Raw genomic sequence first — 20969 nt, forward strand, 5'->3', positions numbered from 1 at the left:
AATCTTTGAAATAAAATTATGTCGCTTCACTTCACAAGTTAATAGCTAACACCTTATGGCTGAGGACATAGCTGTAACTCAAAATGAATACAGTAAAACCTCGTTAATCCAGACTAATTTTGAGATAAGTTGGCCGGTTTAAGTAAAATAACCTAAAAGAACAGTAGAAAGTGCATTAAAAACCTTTTATAGCAATAAAACACGTTTATTATAGTTAAAGTGCATAGACCTAAATACAGTAAAATATAAATAAAATATAAATATAAAATATATACATCTGTACCAAAAATCAGAGGATTCTTGTGCAGTTACATTAATTTGGGTCAGTACATGCCAGTACTATATTTGATACCTGGCTTCAGTGTGCGAAGTTGGAAAACAATGAATGTCCTAATTATTGTTTTATATATTATTAAAAATCCCAGTAGAGAGATTATTTGAAGTTTGGAAGAGGAGATGTCCTGTCTTGGCACTAGAAATGAGGGCGAAAATATCCTCAACATTGGCGACCATTGTAGCGACAGCAGTTCTGCACAACATAGCCAATGAGGTGGCAGATGTGCCTGTGGAGCCGGTCGTTACAATGGAAATGCAGAAAGAACAGCATTAATGAACACAGTGTTCTGCAGGCAGTAATTATATTTTTCATACCTTTATTTATTTATGTACTTTTTTACATTACAGTATTAACTATAACCTAATTATGTGTGAGAAAAGTTTTAAAAATCACTGCAAGAAATACCGGTACTGAAATAATAATACTGAATACTGTGTATGTAATTATTGATTCAAAATAGTCAAGTAATAATTTATTTAACTAGCTAGTTGGTGAGTACAAATTAAAATTATAAAACAAAAATGTTTCTAGCAACTACTCTAAGGGGCAGGCTCGTGTACGGTGTGGTCTTAGTGAATAATGTAACATTAAATTTTACAAGGGCAGTTTACTAAATAAGTAACTTAATTCAGGCCATTAAATAACACACAAAAGCAAAAAAGGAAGAAAGAGAGAAAGAGAAAAAAAGGATTTAATATAAGTTGGCAATCAGCCAGAAGCCAGTGATATTCAATAAAAAAATGAATATAGTCGACAGAAATAAAAGGTAAAAAAATACATACATTTTTTAATATTATATATCATGAATAATTTTATAAATCTCTTTTTCGAAAGCTTCAATTTTGAATATTTCAAATTTGGAAAATGGTTTGTAATTCAATTATAAGTATTGAGCCGAACCTAGCACCATGTTCAAGAGCTGCACTTGTATCACATTTAGGCTCAATTAATGAGAAAGTAGACTTTTGTCTTCGTGTACGATATTCATGTCGACTAGATTTACGTTTTATTTGATTTCTGTGGTAGTAAGTTAGTAAACTATATTTATAAATTTCTTCAATAGTTAATACTTCAAAATCTGAATAAATTAAATTTTTCGGGTAATCCATATTTTTGTTAGATAAATTTTTATTAATCTTCTGTGTAATAAAATATTATTCTCAATGCCTCCTTAGTGATAAAATGTCGAAGGATTATGAATTAATAAATTTTCTTTCTTATACTTGTACACATAAAATCAATTTGTTTATCCCAACGTAAATGTTGATCTATAATAACTCCTAAATATTTGACTTGTGTGGAAGGTGTTAGATGTGGCCAATTACAGTCATTATTTGTTAATTCATTATACGTAATGTTATGTATTACTAAGTGATAATTATTCATAGTTGGAGGTAAACCTTCCGTTGTTAAAGAAAATGGAATATAAGTAGTCTTATTGATATTTAAGGACAGGAGATTAAAGTCAAGCCAATTTTTCACTACGTTAATTCCATTGCTAGCATTTCAATAAGTGTTATCCCAATTTTCCCCATTAAATGTTAGTACAGTAGGCTATTACTGCAAAAGAAAATATATTACCACCTTATTTCTTTAGAACAATTTTCAACAAATTATTAATAAGTATTAATTCGTATATATTATAAATAAGATTGGTTCTAATACTGTACCTTGTGAAATTGCAATATCGATCAATTTATAATTGTTATTATAATTGTCAATTATAACTTCTTGATATCTATTTTCTAAATATGAACGAAAAGGCTTGAGTACAACTCCTCTAATACCAATAGTTTCTGACACCGATGCTATTGGCTCCAAGGACAAGCAAATCGTATCTGTGGGAACAGGGGGGAATATAAGCACTGTCTAGTATATACATTCGCGAAGCTCAATACGTAGTAAATATGCAAACATTAGATAGTTGCTCACCACTAGGATCGCTAATATCGCCTCATTACAGGCAATGCAAAATAGTACCGTCACAGTCTATTGTTTCTAGCACCCTCAAAACTCAAGCTTCCTGACTATATAGTAGACTGTGATATAATGTACACACATTAACTGGCGAGTACAAAGGATGCAGGATTTAAAGCCACTCGGATAAAGCTTACAGCAAATACAGTAGGCCAGTTATATTAATTTCATAATCTCATAACCTCTATTGTTATTGATTCATAATTTTCATCAGTCACTACGTATCGTCCTTGCATTTTACATTTCAATGCAGAGAGAATCTCTGATATCCAACTGGTATAATTCACTTTAATGTATAGCACTGGGCCAGTCACTAACCGCTGTTACTATATGTGTAATAAGCAAACAATTAGTTGTCACACAATTAGAACGGAGAAGTTCATTTGTCTCTTCTTCGACAATATTATAATTATATACTATGCCTATTTTTTCATGGTTTTCGATTAAGAAGAAAACTAATAGACTTATTGAGGATTGCCGTAAGCTTTTAATAATGCAAACAACAGCAGTGATGTAATAGTTTATAAACTAGAACAGAAAATAAGATACAAAATTGACTGACCTCTCATAAGTGTGTTCAGGGTCTGTACATAATATTATGGTGCAAAAAATTTGAGTTTTGACGATGTTGGTATGTGAGATATGTTAATCAGGAATATAAGATATTTTCAGCATCAGTTTTATTGTAATCAAAATAAGGTTTCAAACTACTGTATTATTATATCTGCAGTGCTTGGGAAAAATTACATAAGTCAGTTTTTTCACAAACCTTTCTTGATAATTTATTGACAACTCACACTGGTTTATGCCGATTTGATTTTTTTCTGTATGAATTATTGTAATGGGAGAAATACTTATGTCTCTTTTTCCAAGCGAGCAGATGTTCCGTAAGTTGTCAATAAATTATTAAAAAAGGTTTGTGGAAACTGACTGATGTCACTTTTCCCAAGCACTGCAGATATAGGGCTATAAGTAAATATTTGCATGCAACAGTGCAATATCTCTCTTATAACAGTAATTTGTTCCAACCCTCGTAGTAGGAGTTGCACTTCCACTGTCAGTTTCATATATTTCAACCTGAAAATGTCATAAGTAAGATTAAGTTAGACGCATGGCCAATGATTTATTTGTGTTTCATCACAACTTATCTTTTCTGCACTTCTCTCCTTTCGTGTCCTCCTCTTCGAGCAGTTATATAAATTGGTTTTAATCATAAAATGAAGAAAATAACTACGAAATTGACAATGTATGGGCCGTTCAGTGACATAACATTGTAAAATATCTTGCTAGACTCTTTTGTTCTAACCTTTAAAAATTTAACACACTGTTGTTCCAACTAGTTCCGAAAACATAATTTCTCATAAATAGTTATCTGATTGTAAGCATCATATTTCCTTTTAAACAATCAGTTTAGTGTTTCCAAAACTTCTGACCACAATATTGCAGTAATTCAATGCCGGTAATGATAGCTGTGTCAACTATAGTCTAAGGTTTTCTGGTGTCGATTAATTTGATATTGTCACACTTACTTTTTAATTTTGCTATAGGATATGCCATTAGGATCGTTCAGGAAAACAGAGAGGATTTGGGATTGAAAGGGTTACATCAGTTGCTTGTTTATGCAGATGACGTGAATATTTTAGGAGAAATATACGGAAAACATGGGAATTTTAGTTGAAACAAGTAAGGACATTGGTTTGCAAGTAGATCCCGAAAAGACAAAGAATATGATTATGTCTTGTGGCCAGGACATAATACGAAAAGGAAATATAAAATTGGAAATATATCCTTTGAAAAGGTGGAAAAATTCAAATACCTTCGAACAACAGTAACAATTATAAATGATACTACTGTGTTGATTACTACATTCAGACTACTTAAGTTCATTACGTACAAAACTATATTTCGTTTATAGATGTGAATTGGAAAGAGAGGAGGCTGTTCATTAGTCTTTATATGAAAGAACGAGTCAAAGTCAGCATAGCAGAAGAAATGTCTGAAGGAAGTGGAATAAGGAAAGAAGTACAACAAGAATGTCTTTATCACCCACTCTGTTCAACATCTATTTGAAGAATTTAGTGAAGAACTGTTTTCATAACATGGGAGAGATGATAGTAGGAGGAAGAAGAATGAAGTGCATTGATGATTTGGTGTTTTAGCAGTACAAGGGAAGTTATTAAGAGATATGCTGGTGGAGGTAAGTGACAGCTGTGAGCAGTATGGCATGACGATAATGCTAATATAGCGAAGACCATGGTTGTCAGAAAAAAATAAAGAACATAAACATGCGAATACTAAATGAGAGAGAGCAGATGAACATCTTCAAATACTTGGAGGGTACTATAAGCTGGTGCCACGAAATCAAAAGAAGGATAGCTATAACAAAGGAAGCTTTTAATAGAAAAAGAAGAATCTTCTGCGGATTTCTATAAAATAATAAAGACGAGACTAGTGAAGTGCTTTGTGTGGAGTGTGTCATTATATAGAGTAGAAACGTGGACACAAGGGCGAGCTGAAGTGATGCGAATAGAAGCATTTTGAAATGTGGATGTGGAGAAGGATTAATTCATTCATCCATAGTGTTTTGCCAAAGGGGTGGTTTTTCACTGCAAACCCAGCTTTTTCCAGACTTTCCTACTTTCTGCCTTCCTCTTTGTCTCCACATATAATCCATTTATCTTAATGTCGTCTATCATCTGATATCTTCTTCTGCCACGAACTATTCTCTCGTTCACAATTTCTTCCAGTGCATCCCTCAGTGTTCAGTATCTTCTCAATCAGTATCCCAGCTAATTCCTTTTCCTCTTTCTGATCAGTTTCAGCATTATTCTTTCTTCATACACTCTTTCCAACACAGCTTCGTTTCTTACTCTGTCTGTCCATTTCACACGCTCCATCCTTCTCCATATCCACATTTAAAATTCTTCTATTCGCTTCGCTTCACTTCATCGTAATGTCCATGTTTCTGCTCCATACAATGCTACACTCTACACAAAGCACTTCACTAATCTCTTCCTTAGTCCTTCCTCCAGAATTCCGCAGAAGATGCGCTTTTTTCTGGAGAAGGATGGAGCCTGTGAAATGGACAGACAGAATAAGAAATGAAACTGTATTGGAAAGAGTGGGTGAAGAAAGATTGATGCTGAAACTGATCAGAAAGAAAAAAAGGAGTTGGTTGGGTCACTGGTCGAAAATAAACTGCCCACGGAAGGATGCACTTGTAGAAATTGTAAAAGTGTTATGAGTTCGAGGCAGAAGAAGATATGTGATAATACACATTAAGAGTGTGGATCATATGCGGAGATTAAGAGGAAGGCATAAAATAGGAAAAATGGAGGAATGCTAGGTTTGCGGTGAAAAGCGTGCCAATTGACAGAACAATGCGTATGTTTGTATGTATGTATGAATGTATGTATGTATGTATGTATGTATGTATGTATGTATGTATGTGTATACATATGTGTGTGTTTTGAGGCGATTCAAAGGCGAGTACGTGAGTTGCGGAGTCAGGGAAAAACAACAAGGCGAGTGAAGAAAAATGGAACGGATCCAGGGAGCAGTGATGAAGGAATAAAGGTGAATATTAAAAATAAACATTATGATTTAAGAAGTTGGTGTAGTGGGGGAAAATACAAGAAAATAGTATGGGGGACAAGGATATCATAGGAAGTGAAGTGGAGTGAGGGGGAGGATAAAAGTGGAGAAGTGGGGAAATATAGATGGATAGGCCGGTGAACGAGACGTGACGAGATACATTTAAAAAGAATGTAAGTGGAAGAGAGAAGGAAGTAAGTTATGACTTGCATAAATTTGCTGTGTAATAAGGTGGGATGGCACTGTATACAAGAAATATATGAAGTGTTACCTCACTGGATGTGCTTAACGACAAGTATAAATCATATATCATATCATATCATATCATATCATATCATATCATATCATATCATATCATATCATATCATATCATATCATATCATATCATATCATATCATATCATATCATATCATATCATATCATATCATATCATATCATATATATGTCTGTGTCCATAAATATGGGGACGTATTCCTGACACAAATCATAAAAAAAGTTCATATGAACATGGGTCCGCAAACCCTTCGTTAAGGAGTTACGGGTTTATTGGTAATGGTGCATGTTACATATTTAACAACACACATTTACAGAAACTGCTCAAAGTGATCTCCTCCTGCTTCGATGCATGCCCTGAGCCTGCGCTCCATGCTTTGCCGTACTCTGTGCAAATGTCCTTGGGTGTCACGAATTGATCAAATGCTGCTACCTTATTCCCATCTGCTAGGCCATAAATGTAGTGCAGTGGTCTCCAAAAAGCGTATCGTCATTCGTGCTCTCGATGCTGCACGCCGAACACAGTGTGCTGTAAGTCTAGAAAAGGGGAAGAGACTCGTACCTCAACAGATGGGAGCAACCAGTGGGGGATCGCGGCAACGATCTGCTTAAATTTACAAATAATAACATCAAAAGAATAAGAAATATCATACGTTTCTACATTATTTTGACATACTATGAAGCTGGAGCCCCGTCTGTTGCTATAGACATAAGCCATTGCAAATTCAACCTCTTCTGTTCTATGGTGCCTTTCAGGACCTGGAAAAGATCTTCTCCAGTTGTATTTTGTAATTACATCTAGAAGACATTCAGACACAGTAAAATGTTCATTAACTCCTCGGATGAAAATGGCTAGGTGAGCTTTGTCATTTCTATCTGTGCTTTCGTCCAATGCAAGTGAGTAAGCTACAAACTGGTTAATTGTGGTTTCGACTTGAGATTCAATTACATTTACAATCTTGAAATTCCTTCTCTGAACTGCAATTGGAAACATTTTAATTTTCTTAAACTTTGACTTTGTTCTGGACACAGTATTTTAGTACGATTTTAGCACGATTTTACACATGATGCTTATGTAAAGGGCTTTATTGACTTTAAAATATTCCAAGCTAAAACATAGCTAGCAAAAAGCTTTTTTTGTTTAAGACTGTGGACACGTGTGTGATTTGTGTTTGTATTTTCTTTTTTTATATTTATCAAAATATTTGTAGGCCTACCCATTCCACCTAAAATTAAAGTAAAAACTATATGTTAGTCATGTGGGACTGAGTGTAAACGTATTGTAATATACTGATCATTATGTATAACCAAGTCAAACGATAGCCCCAAAATAAATTATTTTCACATGTCCAACATAGGGTAAACATTGGTAATTTCGTGATAATTTCATGAAAACTAATTTAAAATGCAAATGCGTAAATATATCCTTATTCCGATTTTTTCATCTAAAAGACGATAACTTGCTGTACAAATCTGGAGACATAAAAGATTGGATACGTTCTTGAAAAAAAAAAACATTTTTACAACTTAAGCTGAACGGTTGGTTATTTCGTGATAACCTTGGTAATTTCGTGATATTGCATTGATAATTTCGTGAGAAGTAGAAGAATTGTGGAAAAATTCATTAAACTCAAATGAAATTCTCATTTATTGTTACAAGACTTCAAACATAGTAATTCCGTCTAATATTCATAGCAAGAAAACATAGAAATACATATCAACACACAATAGGAATGCAATCAAAGTAAAAATTGAAATTTAAAAGGGATCTTCTTTGCCCTGAAAGGGTGAACACTTTTATTACGGACTTTACTATAACCTATATTACTAGGGTAACTCCAAAAGTAATGCATAACGTTTGTTTAAAAATTATATTTTTATCCTACAGCTTTGCTATTTTCACAGAATGTAGATGCATCCTTAAGGAACAAAATGTCACTTTTCCACATAATCCCCGTCCCTTTCAACTGCCTTATGTAACCTAGGAACGAGGGCCTGTAGACCAGCACGGTAAAAGTCTGGACTAACACGTCTGAGCCACTCTTTAGCAGCGTGCACAAGGGAGTCATCTTCTAACCTCGTTCCGCGAAGGGATCCTTCAGTTTTCCAAAGAGATGATAATCGCATGGTGCCAGTTGAGGACTGTAAGGCGGATGTTTCAGTGTTGTCTATCCGAATTTTCTGATCTGGTCTGTGATCTTGTGACTGACATATGGCTGTGCGTTGTCGTGCAATAGCAGAACATCCTGCTTCTCCCGATGTCGTCGAACACGACTCAGTCTAACTTGAAGTTTCTTGAGAGTTGCAACATACCCGTCAGGATTAATGGTGGTTCCGTGTGGGATGATGTCCACAAGCAAGAGTCCTTCTGAATCGAAAAACACAGTAGCCATAACGTTTCCTGCCGAAGGTGTACTTTTGAATTTCTATTTCTTTGGTGAATTTGCATGGTGCCACTCCATTGTCTGCCTCTGTCTCCGGTCCAAAATGGTGGAGCCATGTTCCATCTTCTGTTACAATTCTTGCAAGTAAGTCATCTAGCACTTATCATTCATACTTAGCATGATAACAAATCAAACAGAAGCTACACTGAACCCATTGCGTCTTCGTTTTCTTTTCTGTTATCACATCTTGTCTTCAGATTTCTAAAATTCCTATTGTAATACAATTTTTAAAATAGTATAAAATGTAACACTTAATGCTCAACAAAATTTCGCCTCAAACAGATAAGATTTCTATCAGTAAAGCTAAGCCTATATGGCGACTACAGATGTATCTAAAATTCCAAAAACCTTTCCTAAAAGTTCATGAAGATACAATAAATCTTTGTACAAAATATAATATGCTTACCTTCAGTAATAAGCCTGTAATGTAATTACAAACATCCACAAAATTTGTATGCCTGAGAAGTCGAAGCAAACTTGCTCTCTCCAAATATAAAAGCTCACTGAAGCAACTACAATAGTCACACAAAGCTTAGCTGTATGTTTCTGGAAACTGGACAACATATGCAATCCCTTGGCGGAAATTTGGATCTCGTAACACCATTGGTTAGTTCACAAAAGAGCAAAGAAAAAGTATCACGAAATAACCACTGCCACGAAATTACCAATGTTTACCCTGCCTGTAATTGTATGATATTGTTTGTGAAGAGTCGAGTATTGTTGTCGCATGTTGAATTTTAACACTCCCTTAAGAATTTTCGAAAAAATTAAGCATTTCACATTCTTCCCACTAACTCAAAAAAAAAAAAATCTCTTCCTATTCATCCTTGAATTACTACGACCATGATTAGAAGACATTGTGAAAAGGTGGAACACGCCGACCTACACAATGATAATGGCGGTCCGCCACTGCTCTTCGTTTATGCATAAACATTGAATACAGTAAAGGTGGAGATGGGTGAGGCGGAGCGCGCTCATTACGTACTTGCTTCGGTTCCGTTCAGGGGCTTACTCGCGAGTACGCTTTTGGAGACGTCTGATGTAGTGCATAGCCTATATGTCATTTATGCCACTGAATACATCTTGTGATGTGATGAATGTTACTGTGAATAACACAAAACAGAACAAAAGGCATTCAGACAAAACAAAACAAACCAACTGTAATGAAGAAAGTTGGAAAAATGCAAGTTTGAGATGAATTACATAATATGGGGTCACTACAGGAAATTCCTTTCATAACTCTCTAACGAAAGGTTTGCGGAACTATGTTCATAGAACTTTTTATTATGTTTTGGGTCAATGTAGAGTATCCACCGCCCACTGAACGAATATTTCACACTTTTATCACTGTTAATGCGCTATAAACCAATTTTCGGCAATCTAATGTAAAAGACTGCCTACAAATATTTGGAAAGTTTCAGAGAAAATTCACAAATTCAATCTTCTAACACGATTTTTTTTAAATAATTAAGTAATTTGCTGGGAGACATCGTTAGATATAGACCACTCTTACACTAAACTGGAGTAATTTGAGCTTTTAATCAGATATGTTGCTACTTACTGTTTTTATACGCTCACCTGTTATGTAATTTTTATTTTATACAGATTTCATTGTTATTGCCCATCCAAAGATCGTTAGGAATGATGAATATTACTTAATATCTCCTATCTTTCTTCAAATAATGTTTATATGCCATGTTAATTTTCATTTGTTTTCATAAGTTAACAATCATGCACATTGGGAGCAACATATAAGAAATTACTTTCCTACACAGTCCACGCTATATTCACGTTGTTTTGAAATGATTAATCGAAGATGGTTTGCTTATTGTTTATTACAAGCACATTTATATGTAATTTCTATTCCATACGTTTTTTTCTATCCCACGATCATTAAGAATGGTGAATATTATTCATGCTTGTTTCCTGTATTTCTTAAAATAATGTTATGTGGCATGTTAGTTTTTATTTGTCGTTATGTACGTAAAAATGATGCGCCAAAAAATAAAAAATAATAATAATTTCGTACTCACTCCACATCCTATATATTCACATTTGTTTTTCAGTGATTTATTAAAGAATGTACCGGTATTTAAAAGACTAATAATTTAGAAACATGTTACATAAATCATCCTTGTGCGAAAAGAGAATGCTCCCTGGACCAAATTGTCGTATTTTGCAGTGGTCGTCAGTACTCGCTGAAATGGGTAATAATATAATAATATAATATAATTATGTTGTACTAGCATTTAGAAACATGCTACATAAATCATCCTTGTGCCAAAAAGAGAATGCTCCCTGGACCAAATTATCGTATTTTGCAGTGGTGGTCAGTACTCGCTGAAATGGGTAATGATATAATTATGTTGTACGTAGCAAGCGGGGTATCGGGGCTCAAGCCCCGATGATGATCCGACATGTAGCGCATGATGTAAAACGCGGGGTATCGGGGCTGCAAGCCCCGATGATGATCCGACGTGTAGTACATGATGTAAAAAGCGGGGTATCGGGGCTGCTATAATTATGTTATGTTATGTATAGTATTATATGAGGTTATGTTAGGTTAGATTATGTGTGTAGTATTCTCAAAGGTTAGATTAGGTTTGGGTAGATTAGGTGTGTAGCATTATATGAAAGGTTAGGTTATGTTAGATTAGGTGTGTAGTATTATATGAGGTTATGTTAGGTTAGGTTAGGGTAGGGTAGGGTAGATTAGGTGTGTAGCATTATATGAAAGGTATTATATGAGGTTATGTTTTGTTAGATTATGTGTGTAGTATTCTCAAAGGTTAGGTTAGGTTAGGTTAGATTAGGTGTGTACTATTCCATAGTATAATTCAAAGGCATTTTCAGTTATTTACTTTTATTCATGCAAATTTGCTGCAAGTGTAAAATCTTCGGTAATTTTATTTACCAGAGTCGGCAACCCTAAACATAGATCGCAAAATCTTATTATGTCCAAAAATTGACATTCATTTTTTTGCTTTGGAACTACAGATTTTTTTTTTTTTTTTGCGAATTGTTTACTGAGTAGAATTGTGTAAATTTAATTTATTAAGCGTGAGATATTTATTAATTTGTGCTTTGTGAAATTATTCCATTTCTCTGTTTAATATGAGTTAAAAAAATGCAAAGAAAATCAATTATTATATTATTATCTTGTACATAGCAAGATCGATTATTCAATTGATAGGATGCTTTATGAGGTTGTCATAACTGAGATATCTATTGTCAATTGCTTTTCTTTCTCAGAAGGCCTTGACTGACGGCTATGTAAGGACCGGCGCTCTTAGGGGTGGAGGTCGGGGTTTGGGATGGCCCACAAGCAACAAGTTATACAAGATATGTTTAGTGTAAATCTGGCCTATGTCTGTATAGTGGGCGGGATATAAGTAACATTCACCTAACTTTATTGTGTATCATTGCTATGTTTTATTTAGAGTAATATGTTCATAAGTTCCGTTTACTTCTTATTGCATAATATGTTGCAGAAATAATTACAAAACTGTGTTATTTTAATGTGAACAGAATTTTACGTGTTAACATAATCTGTTCGCATCAACATGTTAAGTAAGAATGGAAGCTATTGTGAGGTTCAATAAAAACGAATTTATATTGTGATTTTAATTTAGCACATCTACCTTCCTTAATTATAGACAGAAAATTTACCATACCACTCCTATGAAATTAGTGTACACACGATTGTGTTACTTCATCTCTTATGTAGTAGATAAATACAATAATTCAGTACTCAATTGTAATAATAAAATACAGACAAATAGAATGTGACGGGTGTCATACATGACATTATGTTTTATTATAATGTATAGGGACATCATTTTATTTTTACTTCAATTTTTATTGTATCTGAGTTTTTTAATGTACTTCACTCCCACCCCTCTACTAGTAAACTTCCAACCGTTCTTCACACAAAACCAAGCGTATACAGTCAAAGTCGCCTTACGGTCATAGTAAACACAAACAGTACTGAATTAGTAAGTATAGTACGTTCCAGAAATATGTTCGCTTTCAATATTGAATCATATTCTCGCACAGGTACTGTCGACTGTTTGCCTATGTCGCATCCCGGTTTCTCCCACCCACTTCTGCCCGTCCCTTTGTGGCTGGACTGTCTTAGCTCTTTTCTGAAAACATTAATTTCTGTTAGGAATTGGACGTCTAAGTAATATTATACAACTGTTTAAAATAACTTAAATAAAAGGACCTCATTAAGTAATTAACTGTCACGTGATTTCCCCCCTTTCTACGACCCTGCGACAAAACCACTTGGACGGACAGTAAATAGCATATCTGAAATAGTTTTATCTTTTCGGATCGTGCAGAAGTGAAGATTGAATTTACAGTACGTAAGGTACTCTTTTATAAAGTAGGTACACAATTAATTCAACATGAGTTACTAGTACGAAAGACGAAACTGGTAATTGGAATTAGGTATAATAGTCTATGTGCGATAATATGCAAAAAAGAACTGAAAACTGTATAGAAATGAACGGCCATCATTTTCAAAAATGTGTTTAAATATCCATATTATGATTATTTTTTCAATTTAACTTCATTCCCTATAGTGTACGCTAATGTGCTGTAGACAGTATAATATGTACTGCATAATTAATACGTCCGAACGGACAGCTCAGTTCGTGAGTAAAAACACTTATTGTTAATACTTTACTGTATTTTGATTAAAGAAAAACGTAATGAAAATTATCAAACTCAAAACCGCGATATTTCCTACTTTACGTATATGGATGAACTACTTTTCATCCCTCCTATATCTAGTAAAGTGATTTGTTTGTATCTTACGGCAGTATCATCGAACTCCAGTCGTGGAAGAGGGTAGCAAACGGTGTTTCCGGTTCACAACCTTTAAGCCAAAGGTATAGCCAGGTTAATATTAGAAAAGTTAGTAAAAATAAAATGATGTCCCTGTATAATTGCGAATATAGGAATATAAGATAAATATAGTAAACATAACCTATAATTTCCATATGACATAACATACATAATTATGTAGTGGCAGGGCATTGGAGACCACTAAAATTAGACAGAAAGGGGCAACTGGTACAGTAAACATAACCTATAATTTCAACATATCTAAATATTCGTGCGGTGCAATTGAAAATTATTGAATCGTGCATAAATGAATGTACAAGAATTTCACAATATTTAATCGAAATAAAGGCAGGTATTACACATACGAACAACGTAATTTTCACACCAAAAATAGGCCTACACCTTAACCCGCAAGGAATTATGTCTGAAGTGTCTCCTAATCATTGTTTTAAATTTTATTAATGCAATTATACTTCATTTTAGAGAAATATATGTTATTCTTTATACATTCCAATTAATTTATATGGTTGAAACGCCGCCCTTCGTGATCGAGTTAAGCGAGTCACATGGTCTGCGTTACGGCCTGTGTTAAATCACGATGACAGTGACACAGTCTGTTGTTCCTAATACTCACAGCGCTCGAAGCGGCTAGCAACTATTGCAAGATATGCAAAAAATCATCCAAAGCTTCGTGACTGTATATAGTAGTAGACTGTGTATGGGTTTTGTACTGTTCAACTTTATTACCTCTTATTCACACAATTTCTCATTCTAGCTTCAAGCTCATCTGTTCAATTTGGCTTAGTTTCAAGATGGCCTTCAAAAAGTGACAATTGATTAGCTCAGTGCCAGAGTTTCGTAAGCCACAATTACAGACAAAAAGTTATGGAAATCTAAACTTAGACCTAGTTTTTTAAAACTATATGTTCTCATTTGGAAATTATTTCTCATTTACTATAATCTAAAATTTATCTAGTAGCCTACGTCTATTTTGGCACACATGATAATTTATAGTCAAATGCAGAAATCTGCGCTAAAAAATCTGTGGTTTAGGTAACTCTGGCACAGAGCCACTCAGTTTGCGTTGATATCCTCCAATACTTCAAGTGGGCGGTATTATGATCTTCAATAGCAGACAATTGTGTAATTTGTCAGGCACTCCTCTTTGACAGCAGAATTGTAAAAGCATGAAGTGGCTCATTGCTACGGTATGGAGTTGTGGTCAAAATATCTGATTACGGAGTCGGGTTGAAACAGATTGTCAGATTGATGTTTTTCTCGTATGAAATAACTCGGGATAAATACTTCGGAACTGAGTGTTATGTAAGCTGAATCGATAGATGGCTCCAAATAATGAGTCACGATACTTACAGAAATGCACTCCAACGGACTTACCTACAGTAGGAATAATAAACATAATAAATCTTCGAACCCATCCTTCGAGAGAGAAAAAAAAAGATGAAGTTCTTTATACAAGTGCTTAATAGATAATAGCTACACATGTGGCCGACATCATATTTATGAATTGAGAATTGGTTTAAGTATAATGTCATCGGTCGATATTCCTCCATAGCTTCAGGGATTAGTTATTATATAAATTGGACATGGACATGGTTTCACAATCGTTGAAGTCTAAATAACAGATAAGGGGTGGATATCAATTTTATTTCACTTTTTTCGGAATCTGTTCTCTTGTTTTATTTCGGTACTTATTCTCAGATGAGATTCTTGTATTTACAGAAGTTACCAGTGTTTGCTCATACAGTCTGATATCTCTTTTTATTTGTTTGAAGCGGCAAGAATGTTATTATACAGGGTGTTATAAAACGTATCCAATATTTTAGGAGGTGATAGCGTGCATCAGAACAAGAAAATAATGTCTAATAAACATGGGTCCTAGAACACATACTTCCTGAGATCTGAACACTTGTTCGTAGGAAGCGCTCAATGTGACGTGCATTCATGACAATGCATTTCTCTGCCCTACAATAAACAGGCTACTAGAAAATCATACCGTAGTTGACACCCTTGGCATGGAATAATGATAATTATGTGGCAAGGAATACTGAAAATAAAAATCTGGTTGCGGATGTGAGCGAGGTTCAGCAGAGACTCTGTCGTCCGCAATTTTGTACGACTATTTACTGAAGGGAAAAATAATTGGAAAGTTATAGTGTTGGTTTATAATAAAAATAAAATTTATGGTTAATTCGTCTCTTCGACAAGTTTTCATCACTTATTATGTCCTTTACTAATATGAAAAAAAAAAAAGTTTTTGAGAGCGGAATGCTTTGAAAATCGATCTGCTAACTATGCTTGCCATGCAAGTCATCATTTGTCATCTTGAGCTCTATATATTTTCCAAGTATACGGCGTGTTTATATCAAAGTAATACAGGTTTAATTTTATTAACTTCCTTGTTTGTTCGACAAAGGAAGTCTTTTATCAATGAAATAGTACCCCAGTAACATTAATGCGCCGACATTATAGAAGTGCAGGGTTTGAGTCAACTGCAGATGAATTAATCTGATGTAATTTTCAGCCGCCGCATTTATTGATACTACAATAGGCCTATCTGCCGCCGCGCCGGCCAAAGATCAAATTTCTGCTGACTTTAAATATAACAAAGTTGTTTCTAACCAAGCGACATCATGCACGCTTTACGGCGACGACAGTGTTGATGATAAAGAAATGGGTGCTGATTTGTTTCAATGCTGAATGTCAATGTGGATGTGAACAATAATTAGTAGCATTTTAAAATCGAATTGAAATTTACTGGTATATATTGGCGCGGTTGTATCGAAGTAATAAGAGCTTAATATTAACTTCCTTGTTTGTTCGACAAATAGTTTTTGTATATATACAGGGTGTTTCAAAAATACTGGGCATAATTTCAGGTATGTATTTCCCACATGTAGACAATCAAAATAGTTCATTACAACATGTGTCCGGAAATGCTTCATTTCCGAGTTATGGCCTTCACAACATTGAAATTCACCGGAACGTTTTTCTTTCCGCAGGTCGTTGTCATTACAGAAGATGTTCAAAATGTCCACCTCCTGCTTGAATACAGACCTCACATCGATGTCTCATTGACCTGCGAACACGATCCCAAACTCCAGGAGTATTGCATATGTCTTCAGAACATGCCACAATTCGATTCCGAAGGGATGCCAAATCAGGCACCGGAGACGAATAAACCAATGATTTTAAATGGCCCCACAAGTAGAAATCGAGAGAGTTCAGATCAGGTGAGCGTGGAGGCCAAGCAATTGGGCCGCCTCTATCTATCCATCGATCAGGAAACCTTCGATCCAAGTACCGGCGAGCCGTACGACTGAAGTGTGCAGGAGCGCCATCATGCAAGAAGTGAATGTGTTGACGATTGATCAGTGGAGTGTCTTCTAAAACATGAGGTATGGTGTTTTCCAGGAAGTTTGTGTACGCCTGCCCCGTACGTCTGTTTACAAGTAGGCTACATGGGATCCAACTAATCGATCACCAATGATACCGGCCTACATGTTGAGGGAGAACCGCACCTGCTGATGAGATGGAACAGTTGCACGTGGGTTTTCATACACCCATACATGCTGATTGTGGAAATTTGTTATGCCATCTCGTGTGAACTGTGCTTCATCTGTAAATAATACTAAGGCAGGAAAGTTCAGATTTACACCACACTGCTGCAAAAACCACTGACAGTACCTAACTCGTGCAGGGTAATCTGCTGGTGACAGGGCCTGTACACGTTGCAAATGATAATTATACAATTCATACTCTTTCAACAGTCTCCAGACAATCGTATGAGGAACATTGACTTGCAACGCTACCCTTCGTGTGTTGATAGAAGGAGTCATGTTCACAGCCTCCAGAATCTCCTCCTGTACTTCTGGAGTTGTAGATCTTGGTCGTCCCCTTCCCAAACCAGGAGAGTTAAATTTTCCATACTCGCACAGACGGTAATGGAGACGTACAAATGTCTTCCGATCTGGACATTGTCGCTGTGGGTAGCTGCCTCTCCTGGTACAAACGACGAGCCAGCGCAGCATTGCCGTCCGCCTTACCGTACATGAAGTGTATCTCTGCCAGCTCTTGATTTGAATACATGTCGCACAGTCTAACGCCTACACAACACTGAATGTAACCTTCGCCTCGGAATGAACTGTCAGAGTGCCCTCTTAATGTCTCCTTTGACGGCAACGACCTGCGGAAAGAAAAACGTTCCGGTGAATTTCAATGTTGTGAAGGCCATAACTCGGAAATAAAGCATTTCCGGACACATGTTGTAATGAACTATTTTGAGTGTGACCATGTTGGAAATACATAACTGAAATTATGCCCCGTATTTTTGAAACACTCTGTATATATGTTTATTTTGCGATTTTTTATTAACTGCGTGATAACTTGAAAATGATAATGCGAGCGAAAGGACTCCAGCTCCGAAAGTTACCCAGCATTTGCTCTTAATGGGTTGAGATAAAAACCATGAAATAACATCAACCAGATAACTCGTCTCATCCAGGATCTGAACTCGGGCCCGCTCGTTTCACAGTCAGATATGCTAACCATTACTACAGAGAAGTGCACTAGAAGTAAATTAGGAAATTGACAAATATACGACAGTTTTATGCTGAAGTACGACAATGTTTAAAGTTAATACGACGGTTTCGGTTCCTTTATCTGGCAACCCTGCGGAAATGTTTCATTTCGATTAAAATGTATTTATTTCTTCAAACTTGCTTACATTAAAAACACTTATTCGACACATTCGTAGATGTAAGATGAAGTTATAAGAGTTATACCATTAATAACACCGTTCTGCATTTGAAAACTTATTTTCTGTTGTTTTCCATCTGATAGGCGATTCTAAACGGATTTTTGAGCTGAATTCGAAAATAATCTCCATTTTCCCCATCACGTCAGGTTTTCAGACAATTCATGAATAACTAGAAATGAAATTATTGCTTTGTGAATCGTCATAAAAATTATTTTCAACAAGAATTTTCTGAGAAAAACTAGGCCACAATTTTGCTATTTGCCACTAATTAATCATTAATTAATATTAATTAATAATTATAAATACTTTCATAACCTTACCTCAATATTGCACTTCAAATTTTCTCCTCTTTGACCTCCTCACATGTTGTTCAGAGCAGTCCCTTTTTAACATCCAGCAATAGTCCGTAATGTTTCCATTATGAAGCAAAACACCTTTAAGACTTTTCTGAGAAGAATCTATGAAGAACCTCCACTCTTTGGAATTATAGTTTATGTTATAAAATTTTAGGACGGCAATGATGTCTTGGCAATACACTAAATTTTCTTCTTCAGCAAAAAAAGGGACACGTTCCTTCTCAAGATGCCTGTACCATGATAAATATGTACCTAGAACCTAATAGTTCTGCTGATTCTTTAGGCAAATTTAAATCCCTCGCTAAATCACTAAGCTCACTTTGATTAAAACATCTATCATCACTAGTATTGTCTGGTTCATAAGTATGATCCACTGGAGATTCAGTTTCAGTGCTAGTGGATGCAGATGGCAATGTATCCGATTCAGGGGGTAGCGGAACGGGAATATCAGGACCATGAGGTAAAGCCCTAAAGGCAGAGGGAATGTTAGGATATAGAATCTCTTTCTTGTTTTTGGAGTATATCCAGCTACCTTAACTGTACAAAAATAACAATCTTCTCTATGATTTGTAGATTCCCTCCAAATCATAGGGATACCAAAGGGCAATGACTGCCTTTTTCCATTTTTCCAACTCTTCAACACAACTACGACATACTTTGTGGGGGCAGTAAGATTTGTCCTGGTCTCCTAACTTAATGCCAAAATATTTAAATTAAATATTCTTTACAAAAGCTGTTATATTCTGTCTATGTTTTACTAACATATTGTATATGACCCACATATATAGCAAAACAAATTTGAATCAGTTACACAACCACGTTTCGACATTTCTATGAAACAACACTATTATGTTATACTCTCGAGAAAAATGAGCACTCACACACTTCACAATTACACGACAACCAACAACACAAAACTGAACCTCTAATTTTAAAAGAACTTTTAAAAGGGAATAGGTTTATTATCTCAGTAAGGAAATCTGTAGCCTCATAAACTCTATTGCACTTCCATAAATAAATGTGTATACAGGGAACCTATGTCATTTCTCTAATTCATAATTTTTTATAATAGCAATCTCTAAGAGTAAATATTTTCTTCATAATTTTTTATGACCAGAGACACTAAACATTCCCAGTGTAATTGCCTACATTGCTTCGATACCATTATACAATCCAGTCACTTAAATTGCCGGGGAATATTAGATTACTGTACATAATCCACGGAGACAGAAAGAAAGGACGTCGGGTAACTGATCGATAACTGAGTCTTGGCAAATTCCACGGTCGCACATAGAAATTAATTACAAGTCTGGTATTAATTTGCGCTCATCTGTGATCCGGTGTGATTACCTGAGTGTTAGGGAAGCCACTGCGATAACCGAATGAACGATAGTGTTGACCGATCGGTTTATTGCCGATTTATCATCACATTTTCACTCGTCAGGGACTTAAAATGGGTTATAAACACGTATATATTGCTCGCAGGATAGGAAACAAATCTTTGAGAATTGAAAGTAGGTGTAACTCTGTCTGTAAATTGGTTTACACTAAGGGCTTCATATGGCTGAATAACGAACAGTGAAGTACCTGCGATTAGTAAAAAAAAAAAAAAAATTAATTCATTTTATTACGTAAATTGGTAGTGTTTGTTAACTTCATACTCGTCATTATTGTCAAATTCTTCAGTAGTCTATATTTTCCTTCCATATTCTAATTCGTCTTCCTTCACATCTTTGTCTCTTTACTTTGCATTTTTTCCTTCATTCTCCTTCATATCTTCAACCTCGTCTTCATTTACATCTAATCTTCGTTTATGTTTTCATCTTTGTTTGTATCTTCATCTGGTTTGTTTTTATCTTCGTTTACATCTCCGTCTTTGTTTACATCCTCAACTTTTTCTTCGTTTATATCTTCATCTTTGTCTTCGTTTATATCTTCATAAGTTATTTGTTCTAGTTTAAAACTTCATCTTTGTTTTCATTTATATCTTCATTTTTGTCTTCGTTTACATCTTCATCTTTGTCTTCGTTTACATCTTCATCTTTGACCTTGTTTACATCTTCATCTTTGTCTTTGTTTACATCTTCATTTTTGTTCTTGTTTACATTTTCATCTTTGTTCTTCTTTACATCTCAATCTTTGTCTTCGTTATATCTTCATCTTTGTTCTTGTTTACATCTTCATCTTTGTCTCCGTTTACATCTTCATCTTTGCCTTCTTTTATATCTTCATCTCCGTTCTTGTTTACATCTTCACCTCTGTCTTCTTTTATATCTTCATCTCCGTTCTTGTTGACATCTTCATCTCTGTCTTCTTTTATATCTTCATCTTTATCTTCTGTTACATCTTCATCTTTGTCT

General features: G+C 35.1%; 1 protein-coding gene across 8 annotated transcripts in view; it reads left to right on the forward strand.

Moving 5' to 3' along the window:
- Nucleotides 1–20969, forward strand: part of LOC138696340 (DNA polymerase alpha catalytic subunit-like) — a 575659-nt gene that overhangs the window by 167405 nt on the left and 387285 nt on the right. For 3 of the 8 annotated variants that reach the window (XM_069821154.1, XM_069821157.1, XM_069821158.1), the window contains one exon: nucleotides 11878–12246. The exons of the other annotated variants lie outside the window; for them this stretch is intronic. The gene's annotated coding sequence lies outside the window, so the exon portion shown is untranslated. Of the gene's footprint in view, nucleotides 1–11877; nucleotides 12247–20969 lie in introns of those variants that run through there. 8 annotated transcript variants of the gene reach the window in all.

This window comes from Periplaneta americana, chromosome 3, assembly GCF_040183065.1.
Source record: "Periplaneta americana isolate PAMFEO1 chromosome 3, P.americana_PAMFEO1_priV1, whole genome shotgun sequence".
NCBI lineage: Eukaryota > Metazoa > Arthropoda > Insecta > Blattodea > Blattidae > Periplaneta > Periplaneta americana.